Below are 27,672 nucleotides of genomic sequence, written 5' to 3'. Positions count from 1 at the left end.
GATCACAACAGCACACCGTGGATTGTCTGCGATTAAACGAGTGTGCAGTAGAATTGCCGTCCGACGAGGACAAATTTTTACGATTCGAACATTATGAGCGCAAGGAACGAGTGCCGTTCGTCGTATATGCAGACTTTGAGTGCTTGCTCGAGAACATTGAGCAGTCACCGATGGATCATCATCGCACGTACGCGCATCAGCGTCACAGAGCTTATAGTGTAGGGTACTATGTACATTGTTCTGTTGACGAGCCTCTGTGTAGATATCGAGCGTATCGCAGCGATACCGATTGTGTAGATCGGTTCGTGCGCGAAGCAAGAGTGGCAGAGTTTTCGCGAAGCGACCATATGTCATGTGTGTGGGGGACTCTTCGACAGAAATAAAGATGACGTGAAAGTGCGCGATAATTGTCACTCGACGGGAGAGTACAGGGGCGCTGCTCATAGGTTGTGCAACTTGCGGTACCAACATTCGTGCACGATACATGTGGTGTTTCACAACCTGTCCGGCTACGACGCGCACTTCGTGATCAAGGAGTTGGCAGACGCGTTCAAGGGCAAGATCAGCCTGCTACCGTTAACGAAAGAACGTTACATCTAGTTTACGAAGAACGTGGAGGACCTCAAGGGCGAACACAATGATTGGCGAAAAATGTTCGGGAAACAGAGACTGACGTTTCTACGAAGAGAGTTTCAACATCTACCGGACGAGCAATTCGATCTCCTGACCAGGAACGGGGTCTTCCCATACGATTACGTAACCACGTACGACAAGTTGAACGACACACGACTGCCGCCTCGCGAAGCATTCCATAATAGATTGAACAATAGCGACGCATCGGAGTCTGATTACGCGCACGCAACGAACGTGTGGAACAGTTTTAATACGCAGACGTTAGGCGAGTATAGTGACTTGTATCTCAAAACGGACGTGCTGTTACTCGCGGACGTGTTCGAGAACTTTCGCATTGATTCTAAAGCGAGCTACGAATTGGATCCCGCGCATTATTGTACGTTACCGGCATTCACGTGGGATACCATGCTTAAATACACGCGCGTCGAATATGAACTGCTCACTGACGTGGACGTGCTGTTGTTCGTGGAGCGTGCCATACGCGGTAGCCTGAGTCAGTGTTCATATAGGTATGCATGCGCCAACAACAATTATCTTCCGACGTCGATGCACGACTCATCGAAACCATTCACGTACTTGATGTACTTCGCCGTGAACAACCTGTACGGATGGGCAATGTCCCAGGCGATGCCGCAGGGTGGATTTCGATGGATGGACGAGGCGGCGGTGACCGATTTGGACGTCAACTCCTTGCTGGAGGACGATGGGTCCGAGGGCTATCTGCTGGAAGTGGATCTTGAGTATCCACAGGAGATTCACGATCAGCACGCTGACCTTCCGTTCTGCCCCGAACGCGAGCACGCGACCGCCGGTAAACAAACCAAGCTGCTCGCCACGGTCCGCGATAAGGAGCGATATGTGATCCATTATCGATAACCTGAAGCAGTGTGTTCGGTACTGACTCCGCGCATCGCGAATTCACCGTGTTCTGCGATTCGAACAATCGTATTGGTTGCGCGGCTACATTACCCTGAACACGGAGTTGAGAACGCGAGCTACCAGCGACTTTCAGAAAACGCTATACAAACTTATGAACAATGCGGTGTACGGAAAGACGATGGAAAATGTTCGAAATCGAGTGGACGTGCGACTGATTACGCGGTGGGACTGTCGTTTCGGCGCCGAAACTTTAATTGCTAGACCTAATTTTCACAGTCGAGCAATATTTTCAAAACATTTAGTCGCTAACGAGATGCGGGAATTGAAAGTTAAATTCGATAAACCCATATACGTAGGTATGAGTGTGTTGGATGTGTCTAAAGTATGCATGTATGAATTTCATATGCGTGCGCGGTTTGCTGATCAGTGCAAAGTTTTGTATCAGCTGAAGTGCGATGATGCGTACGAAGCGATAAAACGCGACGTCGTTGCCCGTTTCGAGACCAGCGATTACGCGGCGGACAATCCGTATGGTATGCCGCACGTAAAGAAGAAAGTGCCCGGTATTATGAAGGATGAAAATAACGGCAACGTAATGACAGAGCTCGTGGGATTACGCGCCAACATGTATGCGAGTCGAGTGTGTGACGCGGCAGCGGGAACGACCGAGACGAAAAAAGTGAAGGGTGTGAAGAGGAGCGTGGTCGCTAACGAGATACGGTTCGAGGACTACGTTCGCTGCCTTCGCGAGCACGCGAAAACGACGATTCGACAGAATCATATCCGTTCGCGATTACACGATGTATTTTCCATCATCGAGCATAAGACCGCGCTCAGCCCGTACGACAATATGCGGTACATACTACCCGATCAAGTCAGAACCCTTCCGTGAGGACACTATTGGATCCCCGAGTGGGATGGTGTCACGTAGCGTCCCAACGCGAGGAGTCGAGCGCACGGCGGTGCGACCGGGAGTAAGCGCGATGCCAAGCGCGCGGGTGACCACGACAGAGTATTACCGAACCCGACCGAAGCACGCCGGTCTCGCGACGCGTCAACATTATGACGCTCACTCCCCATCGCGCCGCCAGATCGCGTCGATTTCTCGCTGCTGGGAATTTCCGAGAATCGGGACATAAGCCTCGACGCGACTAAAGCAAAGCAGTTCCAGTGGGGATACGGACCCCCCACCACCAGACCTGCCTGGATGTTGCCCGGTGCAAGTATCGGTAAAAGCCTCCGTATAACCACCGATCGCCTGATCGGATTCTACCCCTTTCCCACTACCGTTCCGATATAGAGACGCCTGGATGCTGCCCGGTCTCTGGTCCATTACCGTTCCGATATAGAGACGCCTGGATGCTGCCCGGTCTCTTTCCTCCACCGTTCCGATACAGAGACGCCTGGATGCTGCCCGGTTTCTTGTCCAGTATCATTCCAATATAGAGGCGCCTGGATGCTGCCCGGTCTCTGGTCCACTACCATTCCGATATAAAGACGCCTGGATGCTGCCCGGTCTCTTTCCCACTATCGTTCCGATATAGAGACGCCTGGCTGCTGCCCGGTCTCCTATGTCACCATTCCGATACGAAGACACCCGAACGCTCTCCGACCTCCCCCGTTCATAGAGCCGCGCCGCCGTACCGCCGCTCGACAACGGCGTGACCACGAGTAGTATAAGTCGTACCCTTTGTAAATAGTGTACATATTCAAGGACGAGGAAATAAATATATAATTATCGGCAAGAAGGATTTAAACAGGAAGCTGGCTAACCGACTGATACTATCGACACCTATCCTTCACACCGGAGTGAGACGAACGGCACAATGGCGACACGTGACTCGCGTATGCATATCTCGCGATGTAGTGCGCGTGTTTGAATGCATAAGCATATGTATATACGTTTGCATTCATCTCGCGTATGATTTTTTTTCAGGCACAAGTGTGGAATGTATGGACGTAGGGTAATGATAAACATATTCTAGAAGTAATAGTGCATGTGTACTGTTCTTTATTTATAAATACAAAGAATCGAATAAAGAATAACTATATAAGTATGTGTATATTTATTAATTTAATTAATAAGAAGCTGCTGATGCGTCACAGAACATTCTTTTCCTGTATCCACGAGTCCTTGGACGAGTCAAATCCCAAACATTTTACGTACACCCGATTCATCTTGCGGCGAACAATCTTCTCGACTAGATAAACGTCCGGATTTGCGACAGAATGCAGTTATCGCGTAGAATGTACAATACCGGGAACGTTCGTTGTAGCGCGGTGATTTCGAACACCTCCGTTGACCAGTTCGGTGTGTATCCCTTCTCGAAGATCGTCTTGAATTTGCTCACGCGTACTTTGTCGCCGGCGTGGAATTTCGCGCGTCGTCGTAGCTTGGTATCTGACGAGACGGACGGTTCGCGCACGATGAACGGCAAACGAGTGGCGGAGGTAACGTCGACGGGTCCCGCGTTTATCGTGCGATGCTTGCGATGATTGTAGGTGTGCATGAGAGTCGGTAACAGATCGAACCAGCGATAGGACGCGTTCAAGGAGAATTTTTTCCACATCAGTTTTTTTCAGCGTGCGATTGAAACGCTCGACGATCGACTCTTTCATCACGCTGTACTTCGAGTAGTGGTTGATTCCGCGAGACGTCATGCATCGTTGAAACTCCGCGTTGTAAAACTCCTTTCCTATGTCGGTTTGTAGGTTTCGTGGGCATCTGCCGCTCCGTCGCAACACGGTCGCGAAAGCCCCGGTCATGTCGCGCCCGCATGTCGTTTTCACGGGCACGGCCCACGCGTACTTTCTGAACGTATCGATGATTGTGTGTATGTAATTATGACCGCGATTGTGGCTAGCGTACGCGGGCATTTCCACCAAGTCTGCCTGCCACAGATCATCGTAGCCTCGAGTCACGATGCGCCGCCGCGGGAAATTTCGTCTCGCGGGAGCATGCAGTTCATCGACCAATTGTATTCGCTCTTTACTGGTGCTCATAACGATGATGATGATGACGATAACGTTCCGCGACCAGCATTAGATATAACACCAGGCTCTTGAAAGCACGCGAAACGCACTCGAAACAGGTACGTTGTTGGCGGGGTTTGCTGTCGTCGTCGTCGTCGTTGTCGTTGTAGTCGTCGTGCGAATCCGCGCTCATCGTCACGTTTCCTTTCGTTTGTGTACTTCCGCGTTCGGTGTCGCGAGCTCGTCGAGTCTATCCTTCAAAAGATCGAGGAGTTGTTGCATCGCGGTATTTATCAAATTCTTCAAGTCATGGCGACGTCCTTCCACCGCGGTATTTATCGCGTTCTTCAAAGCGTCAGGTCGTCTCGTAATCAATTCATTCACGTCTTCCTCCATAGTGTCGAGGGCACGCCCGTCGGTACGTTCCATGTCGTCCACGCATCGTTTCGTCGCAGCGTCGGTATCCTCCTCCGGATGTGCCACGTGACGCATCTTGCGTTCCATCGCCTCGAACGCCGACCGATCGGTGCCTAGATACAGCGCGTTCCCCCGAACGTAAGTCACGACGTACAGATTCCGCGAGCGAATCGTCTCCATGCGTTGATCGTTGTCGCGGTCAGCGGTAGCACCGGCGGTGCCGTGCAAAGACGCGCCAAACTTGTTCACCGACATGCAAGTGGCGATCGCGAACGAGACTGACGCATCGTCGATCTGAACGATCAATTCACGACGAGACCGGATTCGCGAAGTTCTTCCACGATGGAGGCGATTTCGTTATCATGTCCGGTGTGACCGGCGTCGCGCGGCGCCGCGAGCAATCGAAGTCTATCGACCAATTCGTTTGGATCGTCCGAGTACACGTAATGGATCGCGTTATCGTTGACCGTCATCGCTTCGTCGATGGGTAATCCTCGACCTTCGTGCGTACTCTCGCCGCCGTCATTACGGTCTCCGCTAACCAACAACGACACGATTTTCCTGTACTTAAAGCCCTTGTTGCCTAGCGTGGGCTTGCTAGCCGAATGGTCCCGTTTATGCGCGTTCATCGACAACAAGATGCCTCGGTACGCTTCGAGATCAGCATTCGTGTACACCCGATCGTTAGGTATTCGCATGAACAGCAGTTCGTACAAGCCTCGAGTGCCCGCGTATCGCTTGCTCTTCACGCTAAGGAAGTCGTACTCGCCGAAGGTGAACACGGAATCACCGATCATCAGCTGTTCTTCGTCGCTTAGGTACACTCCGTACACGTTGTCGATCAGTTTCCTGGTATCGGTGAAGAACAGTTGCAGATATTCGTGCGAAAGCGGTTCTGCTGCGTTTCTGGTGTACGTGTCGAGATTGTCGACGGTGGTTCTCGGCTCGAGAACTTCCCGAATCGTTTCGGGCCGTATCGTCGCTTCGGCTGTGGACGGAGTGAAGGATAATAATTTTTTCTTCAACCGATGTTGTTGTTGTTGTTGTTGCTGCTGCTGATGCTTCCTCTTGACGAGCAATAGTTGTAGCTTCGATGGCATTGCTGGGTTCGTTTTCAACACCGCAGTTTTCGCGACCAAGTGTTTCAACTTTTCGACGATCGGACTCGCACTCTCCTCAGCAGCAGCTTTCGTCGCCATTTTACCGATGTTCAGGATAATGTATTTTTTTCGTATAGCGTCGCTGATTTTAGCAATTTTCTTCTTCGTCTCAACGTCTCGCGGCTGTTGTCTACGTCGCCGTTTCTGTTTCATTCCTTGTTGTTGCTGTTGTTGTTGCTGCGTGGTCTTCATGTTGGCACCGTTAGTCGTCTCCGTCACTGGTCCGTTAGCCATCCCCAGTGTTGCGCGATGAAGGACTCACGGCCTACTGATGTCCTCGCGCTACCACGAACTCTTTAAATCCACGTCGATACCGACCATCTTACATGGAACTGTCCTTGTCGATGACCACGAAGTCGTATCGAGGTCTGCAACATCTCGCGCACAGATCGTTGAACGCCTCGAACGTCATGTCCGTGTTCATGTGATCGTTGTAGACGCGACGCAAGTTCGTACCGTCCTGTTTGAACAGCACGAAAAAATTCGCGTTGTCTCTGATCAAGTGTACCGGTATTCGCGTGGACGAATGGTACAAGTAAAAGCAGTCCACGCTCGCGTGCCTGCCTATGGAGAAGTATTCGCGGTTCGCGGTCTGTTCGTCACAAGCCACGTCGTCGAACATGAAAATCGAATCGGGTCGAGCATCTCTCGATGGGACGACCTCGGCGGTGTCCGAGTTGGGAAAGTCTCCGAGTCCGCCGACGCGCGACAACACTCGCTCCAGATACCGATACTTCGGCTGTCGCAACGATTTCGTGTACACATATACGTTCTCGAAGCGCAATCCGTTCGGCTCTCCAGCATGCTGAGAAGCACGTTCGTTTTCCCGCATCCGGACGGACCGCAGATCACGGCTCGCACGCTGTTCGGCATCACCGAACCGTGTCGGCGCGATCTCCTCTCGTCCCACGTCACATCCTCCAACGTTCTGTTCACGGTCACGCGAATAGCATTCGGTTGTTTCGCGAATCGCATGGCCTCTCCTCGTCGAAAATCTGTAACACGATAGCTATTTATACCCACGGCGACTGTCGAGTGACTCAGAATCGTAGTATTCGTTGAACCGATCACTATCGAAGAACCGTTGACTTGCGAATGTCCTTGCAGCCCCGTGTATCTGCATTTTCATACGTATTGTTGCGGTAACGTGTAAATCGAAGAAGAAGATGTTACATGGGCCCTTTAGGTCCATCCCGTGCTTGCTGTCCACGCGTCGCTTTTGTTTCGCAAGGGCGATCCAGCGGAATCGCCTCGCGTGTAGCAATCGAGTGGTGCTGAGCCCGTGGCAACAGCGATGGGGACAGCGACCGCGCTCGGCCCAATTCCCCAATTATTTCTCAATAATCAGGGAATTGGTGAAGCAAGCGACAGCTGCCGACGGGGCAGTTTCCCCCATTCGTAGGGATCGTTCGAGGTTCGGCCCGCGATCGGGAGCCGCTAAAAGATTCACTATTATTCGAGTGCTCGAGTTAGGAAGTCGCGACGGACCAGAGGACCGTCTAGATACCGCGACCACGTCTCCACGCAGATTCCGCGAAGCGCGATCGGCCGATAGTAATTCGTAAGAAGAGTAATTCCGTCCGACACACAGGAAACGGCATAGCCGGGAGAGCCCTTGCGCGTCAATCGAGACCGACGTAGGACCGCGTAGAAGTACGTTAGAGACAGTGCGGTACGACGGGCTCTAGGCCACCGACATCCGAGAAGCACAGCGAGCGACCACGACCTACCCGTGGGTCAGCGACACTGCGAGCGACCGAAACGCGAGACGGGAAGCGTGCCGCGCGACACCCGAGCGACACAGCGAGCGACAGCTGAGACGAAGCGCTGTCTCGAGGTAGGATAATCTTATTTATGTAACAATATATTTATCCTTATCGTTTCTCCCTTATATCCCCTGTACTTTATTCTTTCAACCCCTTGTCACCTTCCATATTCCCGGTAAGTATAGTCAAGGTGGGCCTTAGCCCTTCGATAGAGCAAGAACCCGGTAAATCATTCCAACCGCTCGGGGTGATTTACAGGAAGTCCTATATGAGGACGTAACAGGCGATATGGTGCAGGGGCAATGTTTGCGGATCCATTTTTCCACAGCAGAAGCATTTATTCGGAAAATTTAATGGCTGTTGAATTGCGAAAACTAGAGGTGAAATTCAACACACCGATATATGTGGCTATGTGCATTCTAGACATATCAAAAATTTGTTTGTACGAATTTCACCACGAGTACATGTCTCCCGTGCATGGTCAAAACTGCAAAATTCTATATACGGACGCCGATAGTCTGATTTATCATATTCAATGCGGGGATATCTATACAACCATGAAACATGATATCGATAGGTTCGACACATCCGATTATCCTAACAACAATGCATATAATATGCCACGCTTAAATAAGAAGGTTCCGGGGCTGATGAAGGACAAAAATAACGGTGCGATAATGACCGAATTCATAGGTCCTAGAGCGAAAATGTATGCACACCGCGTAGACGGCAAAAAAAGACACGAAAAAGGGGGAAGGTATCAAGAGTAATGTCGTAGCCAGAACAATAACTTTCGAATGTTTGCAAAAGGAGATCGAAATGGTTCGCAGACAATCGTGCATACGGTCGAAATTACACAAAATGTACACCATTTCAAGATCCAAAATCGCTCTAAGCCCATACGACGACAAACGGTATATCGTACCCGACTCTGCCCTGCGGACATTATAAAATTACGTTTTAAAATTCCGTTGTAGAATAGAAATTGTATTTATTAACTCGTTCTTATAAATAGTGATATTATGCAAAATAAAATTGTTCACATACTCATATGTATATGTATCATTGTATTTATTGAGCTATGTATTCTTATTATTTTACAATACATTATTTTTATTTATCCGTGAATTGTATGATTTATCAAACCCACTTAACGTATACCTTATCTCCCTTCCTACACAACACTTTTTCTACTAGATACACATCAGGATTGGTGACGCGTTACAGCTCGTGTTCATAGAATCCTCCGGCACCAGATTTTCCACAGGAATCGAGGAGCACATACGTTGCGGTATTAGTTGCTTGTACTTTGGCTATCCTGAACACCTCCGTTGTCCAATTCGGTGTATAGCCTTTATCGAAGATGGTGTTAAATTTGCTCACACGCACATACTCGCCCAACTTGAATCTCGCTGGAGCAGCGATCTTTACGTTGCTGTATACGGTGACTAGCAGCTTATCAGCAAGCTGTTAGTTCCGATGGTTCTGTGTTTTCGCGAGTTATACTCTGCTAGTAGACGTGGTAGCGCATAGGTCTATCTATAGGTTCCATTGAGCGTAAACAATTTCCACATATTGTTCTTCAAAGTTCGATTGAAACGTTCTACGACGGAGGCCTTCATCACCGAACATGTCGAATAATGATTAATATCATGCTTTGACAAGAGTTTCAGCACATCGGCGTTGTAAGATTCTTTTCCTTGATCGGTTTGCAAATTTTTTGGATATCTATCTCTAAATAGCTTTGCAAACGTTTTAGTCACCTCGGCGCCACTTTTAGTCTTGACCGGCACCGCCCATGCATACTTGCTCAACACAACGATGACGGTGAGTCTGTAGTGGTGACCTTGGTTGAATCTCGAGTATGGACGCATTTCCACAATGTCAGCTTGCCACAGATCATCATATCCATGCACTATGATGCGCCTCCGCGGGAAAAGTCTTCGAGCTGGAGCATGCAATTCTCAACGAGTTGTCGCTTCTTGTAGCCATGGTTTTCTTTACTCTTGGATTTCGATAATGGCTGCATGCTTGATCGTAGAGGTGTCTTTGACGCGAATGATGTGATAATTATCGCGTACATGCATTATGTGCTCCCCATCGGCTCGAGGAACTTCTGGTCAAGTTCAACCGTCTCACATGATTCTCCTTCACATTGTTGCTGCGGATTCAATGCTTGTGATATCTCTTGAACGCTGTTTTGCAACATCTGCATATCTCTCTGAAACACGGCCAGCTTCCTCTCTAATTCTTCACACTGCTCTCTCAAAAGTTTAATGCTCTTTTCCACGTATAGTTTATTAACGGCATCGCTGTCAACTGTCGGCTGAGCTATGCGTCGTATCTTGCATGATTTTGCATCAAAGTCGGCACCAACCATGCAAAGAGTGTTATCTCGCATATAATTTCGAAGCAAACCGCTCCATTTGTTATAGTCCATTCTTGCTGATCCGCTCTTCTCGAGCGATACCCCAAATTTGTTGATCGGCATCTCGATGCATACTGTACACATCGTCGGCGTGCTGTTTAATTTATATAATGAGGCCTACCTCGCGGAGTTGCTCATAAATCGATAGAATTTCAGAATCATGAGAGTTGTTACCCGCCTGACGCGACGCTTCGAGCAAACGTAATCGATCCACCAGCTCGTTGGGATCGTCCCAGTGTACGTAATCTATCTTGTTATCGTTTACCACTATGGCTTGCGGTGTCCATAGACCTTTCCCTGCCCTACCAGCTGATGCGCGGGGGAATAGCGGTGCAATTACGTATTTGTACTTGTGTTCCTTGTTGCTCAATATGGGATTTTTAGCACCATGACCGCGTCTGTGAGCGTTTGTCGCCACCAGTATATATTTGTATTTTTGTTTATCGGCATCGGTGTACAGGACATCGTCGGAAATTCTCTTGAAAATCAGTTCGTAAAGGCCGGACGTTCCTCCATATCTTACGCCATCTATGATTATATTATCATCCTTGCTTATATCGAAAGCCTTATTCTCAGCATCGTTCCGCTATTGCTGAAGTATACGCCGTACACATAGTCCATTGCTGTATCCCTATCACCACTTAAAATTGCACTCATATATTTTTGTCCCAGCGGACCGAAATGGTTGCAAAACGTTTCTTGTCCCTCGGATGTTTGGAGTTGATGTCTAATAGATGATGCAAACGATTCTTCGGGAGTAGTTTCGAAAACGTCTTCATCATTGGTTGTGAGTGATTGTACGTTGGGAAATGTATTTATTGGTGTCGGGGGAGCTGAGGAATCGACTGATGCAGCATTCTGCCGTTTCCGCATCGATTGAACTGGTGTGGAGGTTACAAGCGAATTTTCCAATGACATGTATGATCGTTTCCTATTTCTCCTACACGATGTGTTCCCTCTCGGCTGGATTTTTGTTTTAGGCGTTAATGTTTCAATCTCTTCAATATGTGTACTCATCGATGGTGACGTGTCAACTTCTACCGCTGCGGTGTTTTCCGCGATATGTTTTAAAGATTCGACAATAGGTTTAAAGTACCTTTCCAACGCGATACCTTCCTCCATGTTGACAGTCTTCAAAGCCTGATGTTTCTTGCGAATGGATTCGTTAGTTTTTGCAATTTCCTTTACTATTCTCTCGCGACCCTTAATCTCCAGACTATCGATATCAATCATCATTGTGCCGCAGACGTTGCGTTCCCACCAACGTGTTGACAACAATTGATCATCTTACGGTACCGCAAACTCGTTAAATCCTTTTTTATAACGTACATTGAACATCGCGCTGTCCTTGTTCATCACCACGACACCATACTCCCGCTGCCAACAATTACGACACAAAGCGCAGAAATCCTCGTAAGACATATCAGTGTTTACATGATCATTGTACACATGTTTCAAGTTGGTACCATCCTGCTTAAACAGAATCAGTAGATTCGCATTGTCACGTATAAGATGTTTGGGAATCCTTGCATATGTCTGACAGAGATAGAAGCATTCAACGTTCGAGTGGCGCCCCATTGCAAAGTATTCCCTTATCGTATCTTGCTTGTCGCATGCTACATCATCAAAGATAAAAATGGAATTCGGAAGTGATTCGCTCGGTGGGATGATGTCACTGTTATTGGAAAACGTAAAGTAGCCAATTTCATCTATCGAAGTCAATAAATTCTCCAAATACTGATATTTCGGCTGTTGCAACGACTTGGAATACACGTACACGTTCTTGAAGCGGACGCCGTGTCGACTTTCCAACAAGCTCACCAGCACGTTGGTCTTTCCACAATTTGATGGACCGCAAATAAGGCTGCGTATAGTGTTTGGCAACATGCTACCATGTCTGCGTATACTTTTCGAAGACATCATTTGCGATTTGTCATAAAAATTTGTCACACGTATCGTCACAGGTTGTCGCACGAATCGCATCCTCGTTGCGAAATGCGAAAATGATTTTGATGCATCGAAGCGGCGTCGCGCCCTATTTATAGGCCTACGCCGAAGCAAAACAGCTCAGTATTCGAAATGCTTCTCATCCTGTCGGATAATTGCTATATTCGAGACTTAACCTCTGAGCAGCTGAAATATATACCAAAGATTATTCCACTTCGAGAGTTTGGCAGACACATTGATCAATTGTGGGATAGACTCACGAGCATATAAAAGCCGATCTCGAGGTTCAGCAGTATCGTCGGTGTCTGGAACATTATAATCGTCCTTGGCAGCGAACGCATATCGACGCCCCAGCCCCGTTGATTAAAAACTGCAGTGAATGTCGCCGACGAGAGTAAAGAAGGGTCCTGGTTTGTAAAATCGGGTGATAAACGCGCTACCTATCGAATTACATATCCCCGGATATCAGGTTTGTGGTCCAGGAACTCTTCTGGCAAAACGATTGGCTAGAGGCGATCAAGGCATCAATCCGTTGGACGCAGCGTATCGCGAACACGATATTGCGTATTCGCGCAGCAACGATCTCGATGAATGGCACGCGGCAGATAAGATACTCGCTGACAAAGCGCGAAAACGCATCGTTGCGCGAGACTCGACTCTGGGTGAAAGAGGCGCTGCTACAGCTGTTTGGGCAGGTATGAAGACCAAGACGAAAATTGGAATGGGGATGAAAACAAAACCTCGCAAAAGAATTGCGAAGAAAGCACCGCAAAAGCGGAGTCTTCCAGTCGCAAAACGGGTTGGTATATTGCCACTTCTCCCGCTGCTACGTGCCGGATCATTAGCTGGCGGAGCAGCGGGGATCTCCAAGGCAGTAAACGGTAATAAGGCGGCGCAACGGCAGCTGCAGGAAATGCAACGTCATAATCGCTCCATGGTAGGTCGTGGACTTTATCTCACACCATACAAGCGCGGACAGGGAATATCGAAACTAAAAAAAAAAACGCCGAAAAGACAATAAAAATGCCTGTGGGCGTATCTACCGATGCGCAATTGGAGGATTTTGCAAAACGTATGCATATTCCATTCTTTAGAGATGTTTTTATGTGCAACGCGCTACCGGTCGGAGGAGTATGTCGAAACGAGAGCGGTATCATAAATTTGGACAATGTCGAAGGACCTGGGACACATTGGGTGGCGTATGCGAAGAGAGTTGGTCGAGCTGTATATTTCGACAGCTTTGGCAATCTTCGGCCGCCTAAGGAATTGGTACAATATCTGGATAAATATGTCGTGAAAATTGAATATAATAGAACGTCTTATCAGGAGTACAATCAGAGCAATTGTGAACAACTATGTCTACGCTTTCTACAAACGATCGGTACCAAATTTAAGGATTGACTTCCCACCACTCTGATTCAGTACTAGTCGAGTCGTACAGCTCGGAATATGTTAACATTTACTCTAACCGACAAGAGAAGCACCTCGCGGTAAGTTACTTTCCACCCATAGATTTAAGCAATGATGATTACCAGCTTGGTCTAACAACCTTTGAAACTTATCACACAATACCCAACATCGAATCGAGCAATGATAAATTTTACTTCACCACAAACTATGACATCAACAACAAAATCTCGACAGCATCGATGTCAACAATGATGGTGACAACGATGCGTATCCTATAGTGTTGCGTCCCAACAACAACACCATGAAAAGCGAGCTGTACTGCTCGTTCGCCGTAGACTTTGCAAAGCCTAATAACATTGGGCTTGATCCAATTAATATCATGAACGTAAACATTATTCGCGTAGAATGTAGCGTGACTGCGGTTGCGTACAACAACGGGAAGCGCGTACATACGATACATTAATTTTCTTCGAGAGTCCCACCAGGATATAAGATATCAGAAACGCCCGCGCAGATCATTTACCTTCCAATCACCACACGGGTCATTACGGATCTAACGATACGCGTTGTGGATCAAGATGGACAGTTGCTCGATTTTCGAGGTGAAGAGATTACCATCAGAACACGTACGACGCCGGCGATAATACATGTGGTGTGAATGAATGAGATGCTTGTGTTGAACGACTCCAGAAACACGTTTCTTCCAAGTGAAATTGTGTGCAAGCACAACAACAACAACAACAACAACTGCAACAGCTCTGATTACGCTAAAAAGAAGAGGCTCAGTGCTGCGAGCATTGCATTTTTGAAATTATTGGGATTCATGGTACGCATATAAGTTGAAAAAATGGCAGACATTCGAAGCAATAGAGGGAAGCCAACGTTTGATGATCGTCAAGCTTGAGACTCATACATACAACCCATATGTCAACACGACGTTTGGGCACAACGATGAGATAAGAATACCTATACAACAGGAGGATTTATACACATTGCTGTGTGAAAGTTTCCTTTACGTGGGGGGGGGGGGGAATTGGCGATAAATAAACCAAATGATGCATCAACGGTGATGTTGCGAAATAATTGCATGGCGTTCATATTTGATGAGATTCGATATGAGTTGAATGGCGTGGAGATTTATCGCAACAGAAACGTTGGGAATAACTAGCACGCTTAAAAATTATGTATCGCTGACATCCGACGATGAAAAAATATGGAGAATGATGGATGGGGCTTGAAACGGCACGATGAGCTAATAGTGAAAAATCATTTCAATTTTTGCATCCCGCTCAAATATTTGTTGGGATTTTGCGAGGACTACAAGCGCATGGTTATTAATGCGTGTCACGATTTGATTTTAATACGATCGCGCAACGATAACAATTCTCTAATAGGATCGTCAACGATGAAACCAGAAATTGAATTACATAAGGTGCAATGGCGGATGCCTTATGTGACACTGTATGATGTTAATAAGCTATCGTTGCTACGTGCTTTAGAAATTGGATAAAACCTGAGCATTAGTTTTCGCTCGTGGGATTTGTACGAGTATCATCTCTTACAGAGCACAACCAAGCATTCGCGGGCGGTCAAAGCAGCTGCACAGTTGGAGAAGCCGCGATACATTATCTCTGCTCTACAGACTGTTCGACAGAATGTGATGACCGAAGATGTTACTCGGTTCAACCACTGCAAATTGACCAATGTAAAACTTTTTCTCAATTCGGAATTTTATCCATACGATGACATGAACTTGGACTTTGACAAGAATAGGCAAGCCGTCTTGTTTAACATGTATACACATTTTCGTAAATCGTATTATGGACATAGTTGCAACGAGGCATTATTCACCGTGGCTCAATTTTTGCAATTTGGTCCCCCTGTGGTGATGGATTGCTCGCGATAAAAAGGGTCGATCAAGAATAGTACCGTGGACGTGCGCATAGAATTCGATTGTAAAGAGAATGTGCCTGCAAATACTACAGCCTACTGTCTGATTCTGCACGATCGGGTGGTTGAATACAATCCGCTGACAAACATGGTGCGCAAAATCAATTAAAATTCCACGTTACTTGCCCGCCCTCTCCTGTGCCCAATTCGTACAAAATTTCATAGTGAAAATCAAGATGTTTTACGAGAAAGGCCACATTCTCCTATCTGTCTTGGAAGCGGGCGGACCTCTAAATTGTATCGATAATGGGCATACCAACATTTGTTGACCTGCGAGGGTTCATTGTTTATGGAAGGTTTGTTGTCAAGAAAGTGGCTGTCCTACGAAAGGGAACAATTCTCTCGCACTATATTTTTGGGAGTTCGATGCCGCAATATCTTCTTACGAAATCTGACAAATCGAGCATTCGGTGGTTGGTGGTAAAATATCATGGACTACGATGGGAAGATGGAGACGTTCCGTACAGTATGTCTAAGCAGCTAATTACGAAAGCTGTTGCTGATGCGATCGATGAAGAAGATGATGCACTCCATATCATATACGTTAAAGGGCTACAGAAACGGGACTGGTTTGCTGATTTCCTCGACGAAAATACGAGAGCGGTCATATTCATTGAGACGCTGAACATTGACTACGAGGACATCAAATCTCTAAATAAACTAAATGTAGTTAATACTCTGCAATGTGGCAGACATGCAAAGCATTGTGCCATGCAAAATGTATTTACAATATTCAGCTGGTGGTCTAAACGCCGAAGAGAAATGCGTAAATAAAAATTTAATCAATTTTTAATGCATATAAAACTGTTTTCCTTCCCTCCCCAACCCAACCTCCTACATGTGATGTACACCAGATTAGGATGATGGCTATAATTATTATGAAGAAGTGGTTCGACATTCGGTTAACACACAATCAGAATGGTATGATACACGTTGAAAGTGGTACAATACACGTTCGATATATGCTCAGAGTGGTATGATAGGTGTTCAACACGCGATCAGAGTGGTTCGATACATATTCGATACGTGATCAGAGTGGTATGGTCTAGTCGAATGATGTGCCCAAAGAAGAAGGTAAAGAAAATGCGTGTGAATAAGGAGAGAATGGTCAGTGAAGAAGATGTTGAATGCATGAAGGAAGGGTATCAGAAAGAAAGGTATTCAATTTTGCATAGCTACGCACTTCTCGATTTCATGATAAGAGTTTAGATGCGCGAGCCTAGAGATGCAGCGAGACCAGTTGTCTGTCAAACGTGGCAGACATCATGTGACGAAGTCACGTCAAGAGCCATGTGAACGCTCGGCACCGAGGCCGGGGGTTTGGTTCGCGTCGCGACCGCTAGGCGGCCGCGAGCCCAATACCGATCTCGCGGGCGAAGATGTACGGCCTCACGATATAAAGGCCGCGGCGAGCGGAATCAGGAGCTCTTGTGCCTGTCGCTATACGGCTTCAAGCAATACAAGACGCTCGCTTTTTGAACTCCTTGAGGTGTGTCAGGGGTTGGCCATGCCACCATTGTACCGTAACCAGCCTCCGTCCGAAATCGGCCGAGATTTATCTTGCGCTTCACGTACGTCAGAGAGGTGTCTCTGTGCCTATTAGGCCGGAGCCCTACTGCACTCTGAAACTTCATTGTACGACTCGGAAACGAACGCGCCTCTTAAGGCCATTCCGAGCAGAACGTTCCACAAATCCGCATCCTAGTTCCTATTGACTCGCCGCCAAAGTCGCCGCCGCCGCGAAACGACGCGTCCGCCGAAACAAGAGACCCGTAGCTCCGCCACCGCCGGAAACAATTGCAAACAGAATAAACGACAGGCTTAATGTAACATTAAACACGCTCCAATAAAGAACTTGTTACTTTTTACCCAGTGGTTACTTATTCGCTGAACCCGGCCATACCGACTGAGTCGGCACCAAATCCCTTCTCCGTCCCACCGGTAATCGATACACGCAAACAACGGTCAATTACAAGCAGGCTAATTTAAACAATTCCTTTCTTGCGAAAATGGGATTAGAGAGGATAGCCCCCGAGTGTGATCCCGCGCAGAGCCGGGAGAATCCTGAGGTATGTACTTTGCAATATTTTGACATTTATTACATTTATCCTTCAAAAGTCGAGTGAGGTCGAATCAAGTGACTATGTTGCCACTGAATTTTTTCTTTAAACATTTTCCTTTGATCGTTGTTAAACATATTTAAATGCTTATAATAATAATAACTTATATCGTAGTATTCATCAGTATTATATTACCGATTATGTTGTAGAACTCGCTACCACCGTCATCCGTCTGGTCAAGCGATTGGGGCTCGCCGCCGCCGTCGTCTTCGCCACCGTCACGGTCGCCGCCGTCGCGGTCGCTGCCGCGATTTCCGTCGCCGCCGCCACCGAAGGTACGTAATACTTTGCAATGCTTTGTGTGTTTGATGTTTAATATGTTTAATGTGTCAATATTAAATCGATGATTGTGTGTTCTAGGACTTGCCGCACCCTGCGTCGCTGCAGCGGGTGTTGCGGCCCCTGTGGCAGGAGCCCGTATAAGGAGCCGCGCGGCTGCGGCCATATGTAGTGTTGCGGGTCCTGCGGCGACCATAGCGGCCGATAGTGCAGATATTCGCGTCACCGCAGCTGTCACCACCATCGCCCCCATCACCCCCACACTATTAGTTTTTATGTTTTCATTATTTTTCTTTTATTGTTAGTTTATTCTTTTTTCATATATATTATATATTATTATATTATTATTATTATTATTATTATTATTATTATTATTATTATTATTATTATTATTATTGCTGTTGCTGCTGTTGTTGTTGTTGTTATATTATTATATATATTATTATTATTATAATATTAGTGTAACAATATATATTTATTAAATGTATATTATTTCTCCATTTTATTTACCCGTCTTCCTCCTTCTTTCCTCGTCACACAATTTTAAGATTCGACGTTTCCGAATTCTGCAGGTGCCGTATAATCATATTTCATTCGCGCTATGAAAGTGGTGCTCGCTATATTTATCATTCGGGAAAGACTTATGTCAGAGAGCTGACGTTGGGGGAGTTGGTTAGGCGGTTGACTCGTAACGCTGAGGTCTTGAGTTCGAGCCCTGTCGCCCGAGATTCTGTTTTTTCATTTATATTAATATCTTAAATTAATATTTCCCTCCTTACCGACTTCGCCCTGCGGTTCCTCCTCGATACACTTCGGTGTCGGTAATATTTCCCACCTTACCGACTTTTCATCTCCTCGGTGCGCTTCGGTATCGGTGCGATATCGATTCGATATCGATTGATTCGGTATCAGATTGTCTCGCACTATACCCCCCACATCTCTATGACGTCATCCGCCGCTGCCTCCAGTAAAACAAATTTTGCAAATTTTCAAACTCAAATTTGGATTTCCCCTTCCCTCAAAACTCAAAAGTGGTCTAGAACCGGCCCAGTTATACTACTTATTTCCTATACCTAAGCGTCAACGCCATGACTCCACCAGTGCAACGACGCGCCGCACTGGCCCTCTTAGAGCACTTGAAAAAAGGGTCTATTGTTGTACGGGGTCTCGAGGACCATCAAAGACAGTGAAAAGGCTAACCTTTTTTTATATGTACACCGTGCTCTGTTTATCTGCCGGATTGAAGAAGGCAGTGACATTTGGGTGTTTCTTTTAAGATATCGGAATGAAATTTATAGCAAAAAATAGGATGAAACGATTGCTTTCTAATTATGTACAATTTAATATTTTTTACGTCTATTAATTTGTTTTTTTCTATTTTTTTTAACTCAATTGTGATAAAAAATTGAAAACTGTTTATTTGGTACTTTATTAGTGGTTTAAGTCGCACGTTGGGGAAACTTTCCGGCCGAGGTATGCAATTTCCAGAGTTGCAACTCCGCGAGGCGTGCCTCACGAGGAATCCTCGCAAAATCGTACACACCTTATGGCCCACCTTTTCTAGTACCCAATACAGCGCGTGCTTCTGTTTTGATATTGCAACTCGTGTTTATACTGGAGATATCTCTCGAGTATAAACACGATCTCTCTCAAATTTGTAGGGAGGACGATGAAGCCGAGAACACGCGCAGTCGGCCGACTACTCTGTTTATTCCTGTGTCTCACCGTGAGGCGTACTGGTATTTCTTCAAAGCAGAGATGGGCATTATTTAAATAAAAAATGATATAAGTAACTTATTAAATAAAAGAGACTTTATCTATATTCGTCGTAATAATGTTTTCATTCGGCAGGAATTCATCCGAAGCTTCGAATACTGTTCTCACTTTCATTTACATTTATATCGTTCACAGATTATACAGATTCTGTACACAGAAACGGAGTTTCTTTATTTTTCATCGTATCAATATGAAACTGGCACCAATGGATTCCTTGCATTCTCCCGATTAAAATTGACAAAAAAAAATATTTAAATGCGACTACATTTAACGAAACGGGCTTTCAGTTGTGCAAATTAATTTTATGCGTAATATCGTTAATTCAGGCAGTGAGAGCAAACAACGGACGAACCCACATTTTTTTCGAAATTGTGTTAGTAGCAATAGCGTATTCCAATAGGATCTATTAATCATATAAAATGGACATTATTAGGTTGGTGCATACGTTCGTTCGCTTTATTGATACAAAGTGTTTATTACAAATATAAATATATTTCATACTTTTGAAGGTTGGCGGTCCAATGTGCGGCCGGCGACAGTCCCACTAGTGCAAGGTAGAAGTATGCATTTTTTTTTGGCAATTTAATCGGGAGAATGCAAGGAATCCATTGGTGTCACTTTCATATTGATACGATGAAAAATAAAGAAATTGGAGTTCACCGCGAGCCGTCAATGCGGTAGGACGTGTTTTGGTTTTGCTTTTGCTCGTGCTCGCGTGTGTTACCTACTGGCTATCGCGCTGTGTTATTGTGTTTCTCTCTCTTTTTTTTCTCTCTCTCTCTTCCCTGCCCTTGTGGTGCGGCGGAGCGTCGCGTCGACCAGTGTTTCTGTTAACAGGGGCACTTGTTACTATAAAGCTATACAGTTATTGAATATTCTCTCATCATGGACCCAAAGAAACAGAAAATTCCCTCCACGTCTTCGTACGCTCAAATAGCGCAACAAACGCAGTTCCCCACCAGAGAACAGGCCATTGTACTAGATTCAGTCGAAGGGATATCGATCCAAGAATATGCCATTGCAATTGGAAAAATCATCGACCCGAAGAACATAAGATTCGTCTCAAGAATTTCGCATGGCCGGGTCTGCCTATATTTAAACAGTAAGGAGAATGCAGATAAACTCACCGAATCAAACAAAAAAATTGTTATTGGTCAACACGTGCTGGAAATTCGTTCGCTCATCTCGAAGGCGAAACGAATTATTCTCTCTAACGTTTGTCCTATTATTCCTCACCATATCGTCCAAGAAGAATTGGTCAAGCATAATATTCGCCTCTCGTCTCAAATTACTTTTATCAGAGCCGGCATCAATGATCCAAGTTATGCTCACGTATTAAGCTTCAGAAGACAGGTATACATCCATCCGGAGGACGTTACAAACCTCCCTGATGTGTTGCAGATAAACTTTGACAGTATTAACTATTGGATCTACCTATCCACGGAAAAACTGTCCTGCTTTCTTTGCAAGGAAGAGGGCCACTTAGCCAAGTTTTGTAAAAATGAAAATGTTAATCGTGCTCCTCAGCACTCCCCAAATCTATCGATCCTTACAAATGAAGGCACCTCTATTACTAGCTCACCATGCGTCAAGGAGAAAATTTTGAGCAATCGTCCAATCACGTCTGAAGATAAAGATTTATCTTCCCAGCCAACTAGTTCTCTACTCCTCATGCCTCCGCCTGCAACCCTTAAAAGGCCGCTGACGTGCTCTACATCCACCACGGAGTCTGTCTGCGGTCCGGAAAGCAAGCATGGAAACGAAAACGATGTCTCCACCTTAATCAAGAAAAAGGTTACAAAAAAATCCGTAACAAGATTCAAAAAGAAAAAAACAGAAATCTCGATCTCAGATCTATATTCTCAGATGTTGCCGGCCAAAGATCTAATTTCAAAAAACTCCGTTAGCTATCCGCTTGAGTTTGATGACATTATCGATTTTCTTATTACCACCTATGATAATCCTAAAGTTATGGAAAATGCCCTGAAATATACACAAAACATTCCTGCATTAACCGTTATGTTGTCAGACGTAAAGGACCTTCTTTCCGAGCGCAATTTAAAAAATCGCATCATCAGGATCTTAAAAAAGCTCATAAATCCCAATGCTAATTCCGATTTAGAGGATGGTTCCAGTACCGATTCGTGCTCTTTGGATACGCAAGATCTTTAATCTAATCTCGACTCTTCAAGCTCGTCTATTCATCCCTCGCTTTTCCTGCTAATGGACAACAGGACGCTCAACATCATTTTTTGGAACCCCAGAAGCATCCAACAAAGAGCTCCAGAAATCCGGTCCCAACTACTCAATGCTGATGTTCTAATCTGCGTCGAATCTTGGCTCGCTCCTTCTGATAGGTTTTACCTTCCCGGTTTTCTGACTTTCAGAAAGGACAGAACGCACTCTAGAGGCGGCGGGATCCTGGTTGCTGTCCGTAAGAAATTTTCTTTCTCGGAAATAAACAATTTAAAAACTCCGGATCAATCTGTTGAGATTTGCGGTATTCAAATCTCAAATCTCAAAACACCTTTAGACTTAATAATCTGTTACAGAACCCCAGGGTTCATCCTCTCTCAGGATCAGTGGAATTGTGTTGTTTCCAATGTTGATAAAAACAACAATTGTATATTCCTGGGTGATTTCAATGTCCATAACAAAAAGTGGAACTGCCGATATACTGATAGTAACGGGTCGAGACTTGAAATTGCTGCGGATTATAATGATTTATTCTTACACAATGCTAACACAGATACTCACATTGATATCCATCGTTCTCTAAAATCCAATCTTGATCTTGTATTCTCCTCCGTAAACCTCTCTGACAAAATTGAAGTTAAAGTCTGTGATGAAATCTGGGGTTCTGATCACTTCCCTATCTACATAAGCGTTAATATGGATAAATATTTCTATAACAAAAGATCATTTAAGCTCAAATCTGTTCGTACAGACTGGTTAAAGTTTGGTGAAGAATTAGAAAATTCTTACCCTCAATTCACTTCTACCGGATACGAGCTTTCTCCGCCTACCTCACAGTATTGTATGCTTACGCGCGCGATCGTGGAAGCGGTCAAATGCTGTTCTCCTGTAAAAAAGTTGTGTCCGCATCTGAGAAGGAGTAACCCGGCCCCTTGGTGGGACGCCGAGTGTGATAAAGTCAAAAGGCTCCGGAGAGCTTCCTTTAAAAAATGGGAACACACACACAACTTAGAGGATTTATTAAACTATAAAAAGATGTGTGCGATAGCTACTAAAACTTTCAAAAAAAAGAAAAGGGAGGGCTTTAAGTCTTTCGCTGAAAGTATCAATCTGCAAACTGATCCCAAATATGTATGGGATAAATGTAAAATTTTCAAAAATAACTGGACTAAAGTAACTCCTCAACACTGTGCTAATAACTCAGATAATGTAAATAAACTTGTGCTAGCTTTAGATAAGATCAGTCCTCCCTGGGCTCCATCGGATCCTCTATGGGTGCCTCCTTGCCAACATAACTCTTTCTTTGACTCTCAGTTTGGCCTGTCAGAGTTTCATTCTGCTCTGGACCCTAAAAAAGTAAAATCTGCTCCTGGTATTGATGGCATTGACTTTGACATATTAAAGAAACTTCCCATTAAATATAAAATCTTACTCCTCGATATCTACAATAGAATGTTCAAGGACAATGACTATCCATTAAGCTGGAAATATTCCTTTATGCACTTTATTGGTAAATCCGACGGCGTTGGTTTCCGCCCGATCTCCCTCACTTCTTGTCTTTGCAAACTCTTCGAAACATTAATCAAAAATAGACTCCAGTGGTGGGCTGAATATAATAATATTCTCCCTCGCAACCAGCATGGTTTCAGAAATGGTAAATCTTGCCTTGATAATCTTACCATCCTAGCTTTAAAGGTCTATGAGGCTTTTGCTGAGAAAAAAGAGGTCATGGCCGCATTCCTCGATGTTCAGGGAGCATTCGATAATGTTTGTATTGACACCTTGCTGTCCAAACTCGCGTCATTGGGATGTTCATTCAAGATACTAAAGTTTATAAAATTCCTGACTCACGAAAGATCTATTTTTACAACTCTCTCTGGGTATGCACCTAGGAAAGTTTTCAAAGGCGTTCCGCAAGGCGGTGTCCTTAGTCCATTGTTATACATCTTATACGTTTCTAATATTACGGCTAACGTGCAAAGCTGCATCTCAGTTTCCCAATTTGCTGACGACATTGCTGTCTTCCTCAAATTTACATACATTAAGCGAGGTACCAAAGCTATTGAAAAAGCTATTAAAATAATAAAAGAAAATCTCTCTGATCTGGGACTGGATCTCTCTCCCAGTAAAACTGTTCTTCTACATTTTAATAACAAAAAAATTGTCCCTGGTTCCTCTGCTATTAAAATTGGCGACTACTCTGTCAAATCCAGCGCCTCTGTTCGCTTTCTGGGCATTATATTTGATTACAAAATGTCCTTCATTCCTCAAGTTGACCGTATCATTAAAAAATGTTCGCTCTCCCTTAATATAATAAAATTTTTACGCGGTACCTGGTGGGGCTCTGACCCTGTTACCCTCATTTCTTTATATAAAAGTTTCATCCGTTCTATTCTCGAATATGGTAGTTTCATTTACTTCCCAAAACGGCAAAGTATATCTGACAAGCTCGAAAAGCTTCAGTTTTCAGCTATAAGGCTAGCCCTTGGTTACCGCAGAAGCTCTCCCACAAACATCATGTTAGCTGAATCCAAACTTCCTCTCCTTACAGAATGTGCTATGTTCCTGTGCAATTGTTTTCTTGCAAAAGTCTGCTCTAACAATAACTCACTTTGTCTTAATGCAATTAAATGCTATTTTAACATAGTCAAGAACAAATCTGTCTTTTCAACTGGGATACTAAACAAATGCATATCATACTCTAAGGTTTACTCTAACAGAATAGATTCCCGAAATCACTTCAATATCTTTTGTCACGACTTCAGTACGCTGGTCACTACAATTCCATTTGACTATTCTCTCGGCCTGGATCTCAAAAAAGAAAAGGACCCTAACCTGTGTTTGGATGGATTGGTAAAGAGTTCCTCGGCCTTCTCCATATTCACTGATGGCAGTAAAATCCCAAGTTCTAATTATGTTGGCTCCGCTTGCTTCTGCCCTGATCTAAATATTTACTCATCAAAAAGTATAGACCAAAATGCTTCAGTGTTTACAGCTGAGTGTATTGCCTTAAGTGATGCTCTCGATATTGCGTTATGCAATAATAATAAAAACTTTCTCATCTTTTCGGATTCTCTCAGCGTGTTGTAAAGGATTAAATCCACTAAGTTTGACGTCAGAACTAACATCTATATTCTTGATATAAAAAAGAAGTATAATCAATTTCTCCGCGACAATTCTAATAATGAAATCAGATTTTTTTGGATTCCGTCGCATTCGGGGATCCGGGGTAATGATGTTGTGGATGGGCTGGCGAAAGGTGCTACCGTCTCCTGCGCATTAGACATCCCAAGAATACCTTTCACCGATCTTTCGGAGTTATTAAAAAAAAAGAGCCTCCTCACATACGGACAAAATAATAAAGGACTAAGGGATATATAAAGGTAAATTCTATTTTCAACACTACCATAGTGACAATCGTACGCCGTGGTATGGGAACAAAAAGCTATCCCGGCAATTTATTGTTACTTTAAACAGAAGCAGAGCGGATCACTATCATTTGGCCGCTTCCTTAGCTCGTATTGGTTTTATCGATAGTCCTAAATGCAAATGTAATCTCGAAGATGAAACTCTTAATCATGTCCTATGGCAATGTAACTTATATAACGTCCAAAGAATGAAACTAATATTTAAGCTGAGTAAAATAGATCTTCATTTGCCGCTTGATGTCACGTCATTAATTGCTGATCCTAATATTAAAGCTTGCCACTATATTCTTGCATTCCTAAACAATTGTAATTTGCGTATCTAGGATGAATTAACGGTTCAATCTTACTGTATACTTCTGTATGTACATACTGATATCTTTGGTTTTTTTTTTTTTTTTTTTTCTTTCTATGTTTCCTCCCTTAAATACTGTGCATTTCCTGTAATACTGTTTTAATAAATCTCTTATGAGATTTAAAAAAAAAAAAAAAAAAAAAAATAAAGACATTCCTTTCTGTATAATCTGTGAACTATACAAATGTGGCTTGGCTCGAGAAGCCGACGGCTTCGATCAAGGGTGCTTGAGGCTCGCCCAGATTTAAATAACTTTCAAATAACTAGCAAATAACTTTCGGGGATAAATATAAATGAAAGTAAGAACATTATTCGAAGCTTTGGATGAATTCTCGTCGAATGAAAACATTATTTATGGTGCTTCGAATAATAAATAACTCTGGGTCATTTATATTTGATGAGTTTCGAATAAAATTTCTGCCTTTTATTCGAAACCAATTTTTTATTTAAAATAATTATTTGCCAATCTCTGCTTCAGAGTAATTTCGTTTCCTACTCCATTGTCAGGGAAACATTTTTCGATCTAACATAAGAAGTTGTTTCTTATTTATGTTGGTGGAGGAACATACCACGTCCAATTCCCAAAAATTAATCAGACTGACCGGCCAGGGCATCTCGCCAGTGTCGCGGTTTATGGCCATATTGTCCCGCGAATCGGCGCGGCGGTTAACAACAGTACCTGCGCGCGGGTTTGAAACCATCGTACACACTATTCACTGACAGAGCAAAATACGGATTGACTCATTATCAGACTGAAGAATGCCTAAAATTCTTCAACGGAACCACGTTCTTGATTGCACTTTAGAAATGCTAGCAAACAGATGTTGTCGAAACGTTCTTAGGAAAATATGAAATTATCGACCGTAAACAAGGAATGAATTCTCGCTTGGTTCTGAGCCCGCTTTTTCCCCAACGCACAGTGGACGTTAATCCCAAGAATAGAGAAAAAATTCATCATGCTATTTTTTCCAATTAAAATGTAGAATCGTATCAAGCTACTTTATACAAAAAAGTTTTTGGTTTTATTTAGCAAAGATGCCTAGAAAACTATCTTGTACTGGATCGGAAGAAGTCGATAAACAGTTTAAAACATCTTTGTGTGTATTGCAATGAGAATATTTTGAGCGTACAATCTTTTCTATACTTTTTAAAATCTTTATTTCTGGCTTTTTGGGTTCCTTCACTCAACTAGCCGATTGGAAGGTTGCCCAATTATTGTATAATTTCGTAGGAATGTATTAACACTTTGTGAACAGTACCCATTTAGTATATTGGTACCGGGATTAACATGGACACAGGTTTACAAATATTTCTGCATTTTCCGTAGTACGTATATTTATCAAAATGTTTTAGTTTTATTGGAATTATTGACGTTATTTTTTTATATAACGTCAAACCTTCGTTAAGTTGTATATTAACACTCTTTTATGAAGTTCCTTAATAATATTCGGCATTTTCAGTGCGAAAATTGGGATGTTGCATTTTTCTCCTATTTCTTGGGATTCAGCCCCACTGTATGATATGGAATACAGGTAATTACTCCATTATTGGCAAATATTGTTAAATCTTGTTATCGCAGTTGCAAGGACAAATATATGTTGATTGTATAAGTTCGCGGAAGGTAACTAAAAAGCAGATAATTACTGATATTTTTTCAATGAGTTTCTTATGGAAAAATAACTGTATGTAACTAATTATTTGCTATTACTTTGCAAAATCGATACTACTCATTTCGGATCACAATTTTTTTCCTTTTATATTACCAAACTTTAAAAGACTCGATTTAAAATTCTGCACAGAACAAAAAATTTAATGTGTTTACACACAGATCAGATGTAGCCGTCATAATATTTTTACCTTTTTTTTATAAGAGCGTATGTTAATAATTTACAAGAAATATTTAAAACAAAATAATTCCCTAAGTTTTGAATTCTGACTTATTTCCTTATTTCTAGATA

General features: G+C 44.1%; 1 protein-coding gene and 1 pseudogene across 6 annotated transcripts in view; one reads left to right on the top strand and one right to left on the bottom strand.

Annotated features, from left to right (window-relative positions):
- Positions 1 to 27,672, bottom strand: part of LOC143372209 (uncharacterized) — a 568,382-nt gene that overhangs the window by 55,553 nt on the left and 485,157 nt on the right. The window lies entirely within an intron of this gene.
- LOC143372400 (uncharacterized) lies at positions 8,239 to 8,792 on the top strand (annotated as a pseudogene).

Source organism: Andrena cerasifolii, chromosome 8 (assembly GCF_050908995.1).
Source record: "Andrena cerasifolii isolate SP2316 chromosome 8, iyAndCera1_principal, whole genome shotgun sequence".
Taxonomy (NCBI): Eukaryota; Metazoa; Arthropoda; class Insecta; order Hymenoptera; family Andrenidae; genus Andrena; species Andrena cerasifolii.
This window is presented reverse-complemented; position numbering and strand designations above follow the sequence as displayed.